The sequence below is a fragment of the Belonocnema kinseyi genome, chromosome 1 (assembly GCF_010883055.1).
Source record: "Belonocnema kinseyi isolate 2016_QV_RU_SX_M_011 chromosome 1, B_treatae_v1, whole genome shotgun sequence".
Lineage (NCBI taxonomy): Eukaryota > Metazoa > Arthropoda > Insecta > Hymenoptera > Cynipidae > Belonocnema > Belonocnema kinseyi.
In genome coordinates, this window is record NC_046657.1 from 107,204,611 (window position 1) to 107,205,404 (window position 794).

Here is a 794-nt window from a genome sequence, read left to right on the forward strand (position 1 = left end):
ATTGTCGCCAAAACCTTTTTCTTCGTTCTTATCGTTCTCCTTTATCTGGTGCAAACTTTAAGTAAAGATTAAAAAATAATTTACCTAAGTTGCTGGAAAGATTGTGTGTTGGTTTTATTAAAAATGTTCAATACTTGTGAATGGAGAGCGGATTGAAGCTAATGTGACGTTAGTTCAACTGTTTAATAGAAGCTTTCAAACTTCAAAGCTTTCATACAAAAATGTTTAAATATAGGCGATATAAGAATTTAAACAATTCCACTAGAGAGGTTATTTGTATCAGTGAAATTTCACTCACAATCTGTGAAATTTCACTGATTTATATTCAGAGAGTAGACCATTAAGTCAGAAATCTATTGAAATTTATGAATTCTTAATTTTTTAAACTTTCCATTAAAAATTCTTAAATTTTGATGATTTAATATCAAATTTTCTTCTTTTTAAAACAGTTAGAATTAAAAACTTGACTTTTGATTTCCGAAACCATCAAAGGTCAACAATTTTAATTTATGACTCTTCAAATTCCAAGAGATTTCATTTGTACTTTTTCGAAATTTAAATTGTCAGTCTTTTAAATTAAAGGGTTTTTTTTTATTTTGAGAATTTAGAATTATAAATTAGGTAAGTTTTTAGTTTTACAATTAAAAATTCTATAATTTTCACAATTTTTATTTGAAGTTTCTTAAGTTTAAAATTCTCAGAATTGATAACTTTGACTCATGTTTAAAATCATTAAAATATAAGGATTTCAGTTTAAATATCTTCAAGATCAAGTAGTTGTCGAGTGTAACTCT